Raw genomic sequence first — 2,525 nt, forward strand, 5'->3', positions numbered from 1 at the left:
GGAACCTGACTCTACCTAGTTCGATGAGGTTAATCCTAGGACTCTCCAATAATCACATCTCCACACACCATCCCTGATATTCACTGACCTTCAGTGACTGTTTTAGATAAGAGTTTAAGAGACAAGTTAGCCAATTAAATGTCCTTCCCAGGTTTTTAACCTTTTGTTAGAGGAAGATAATCTCTCTTCTCCGGTCTAAATACTACGACGTTGTGAACCTGGAGATGCTGGAGCTGCGTTTATACTATTGTGGAAATGTTATTCAGAGATAATGAAGCAAATGTGAAAGAGAAAGAATGCTCAAAAAGTTACATGTGGGATTACCATATGGTCCAGCAATTCTACTCTTAGGCATATACCCCAAACAATGCAAAGCAGGGACTCAGACACTTGTACACCAAGGTTCATAGCAGCATTATTCACAATAACCAAAAGGTAGAAACAATCCAAATGTCCTTCAACAGATGAATGTATAAAGAAAATGTGGGTCAACCAGGTCCCCTCCCCACAGCAACATGGCCGCTTCTCTTCCTCAGCATGGTAACTGGCTTCCCCTCAGGACCTGTTGCCACAGGCGGACCTCCTGCGCACTGGCAACCTGAGACCACCATGCAGTTTATGCTGCTTTTTATTAAAAGTTGTCAGGGAAAGCCTCAACTGCAAAAATGGTATATCCAGCTATTGGACAAAGAGAAGGAAAATATTACAAGAGAACTTGTTCACTTTAGCACAGAAACCTAAAATGTGAAGATATCTGAAGATTGTTTACAAAAGATATGCCGTTTGCATATTTGCTGTGCTACTGCGAATCAGGGCAATGAACTAACTACCCTAGAAATGATTCATCATTACATGGAATTATTTGACAAGTATTTTGGCCGTGTATGTGAACTTGATATCATCTTTAATTTTGAAGAGGTTTATTTTATTTTGGATGAGTTCTTTTGGGAGGGGAAGCTAGGAAATCTCCAAGAAAAATGTCCTTAAGGCAATTGCACAGGCTCATCTACCGCAGGAGGAAGCTTAAACCCCACACAGTGTTCTTAAAGAAACTGGACTGACATAACTCTCCTCCTTGTTGATGACTTCCTGTGGCATTTCACACACTGTAGATGGCCCCTGGCTTCATGTCCATGTTAGCTAATGGTGTAAGATGATGTCTTGTCAGCATTACTGTTTTTCTAAGCTACTTCATTCAAGCCAATACGATTTTTTTTTTTTTTTTTTTTTTGAGACAGAGTCTCGCTCTGCTGCCTAGGCTGGAGTGCAGTGGCATGATCTCAGCTTATTGCAAACTCTGCCTCCCAGGTTCACGCCATTCTCCTGCCTCAGCCTCCTGAGTAGCTGGGACTACAGGTGCCTGCCACCACGCCCAGCTAATTTTTTATATTTTTAGTAGAGACGGGGTTTCACTATGTTAGCCAGGATGGTCTTGATCTCCTGACCTCGTGATCTGCCCACCTTGGCCTCCCAAAGTGCTGGGATCACAGGCTTGAGCCACTGCGCCCAGCCATATACAATTTTTTAAGAAGGAACTTTGGTTAATCAAGTGATAAGTTAAAGGACTTAAATATGAATGGGGCAGAAAAAGATGACTTTTCTGGATATTTTAAAGTTTATAGGTCAGTTTCTCTTAATCTGATTATATACACATATGAAAATGACATATCTGTATACATGTAAAATGAAACAATTGGGCAATATACATTTATTAATTACTATATTTGACAAGGAAATTCTTAAATTATAATATGAAACCTCATTTTATAAAACCAAAGACTAGTGAACATTTCAGTATACATAAGAGTAAAGGGAATTGACCTGTCACATATTGAATGAATGGAAACTTAGCCTTGTTGAAACTTTAGAAAGCAGATTTATGCCAAAGACTCCCATTGGAAACTACATACCTTAAAAAAGGGGTGGGGGGAGAATACAGATTATTTTAAATGACTAAATTGGAATGATGCTATTTACACTAAAAATTATTTCTTAAGCATTCTGAACCTGGAATGAGAAACAGGATTGTTTCATAATAGCAAGCATGTAATTTTTAAGATAAAGGCATATTTGACTCCTGAGATGAATTTTTGTGGACACAATCACTTAGTTGGATGTTTTTTGATGCCCCAAAATAAAGTGGAAATGTTAATTTGCCAGGGATTCTTCATAACAGTATCTTACAGTAAACATGTTGCTCTCTTCACAAAGTGTTGTGTATAAAGTCATTGTATGAAGTATGAATGTTCCTTCCGCAGTGCTTGTGAAAACCAACTTTATTTTGCTTCCCTATGTCTTCCCTCCATGGAGAAGTGCTACAAACTTTACAGTGTCTTCTTTTCTTTCCATGGCATTGCCTAATTAACAGAAGTCTTACAAAAATTTAAAAAGAGACCAAGCATGGTGACTCACACCTGTAATCCCAGCACTTTGGGAGGCCAAGGCAGGCAGATCACCTGAGGTCAGGAATTCAAGACCAGCCTGGCCAAAATGGTGAAACCCTATCTCTACTAAAACTACAAAAA

The 2,525-nt window shown here is 39.1% G+C and overlaps 1 pseudogene; it reads left to right on the forward strand.

Moving 5' to 3' along the window:
- Nucleotides 1-609: 609 nt before the first annotated feature.
- Nucleotides 610-1,110, forward strand: LOC117073013 (annotated as a pseudogene).
- The last annotated feature ends 1,415 nt before the right edge of the window (nucleotides 1,111-2,525 follow it).

Source organism: Trachypithecus francoisi, unplaced genomic scaffold (genome assembly GCF_009764315.1).
Source record: "Trachypithecus francoisi isolate TF-2019V2 unplaced genomic scaffold, Tfra_2.0 Lachesis_group4, whole genome shotgun sequence".
In the NCBI taxonomy this organism is placed as follows: domain Eukaryota; kingdom Metazoa; phylum Chordata; class Mammalia; order Primates; family Cercopithecidae; genus Trachypithecus; species Trachypithecus francoisi.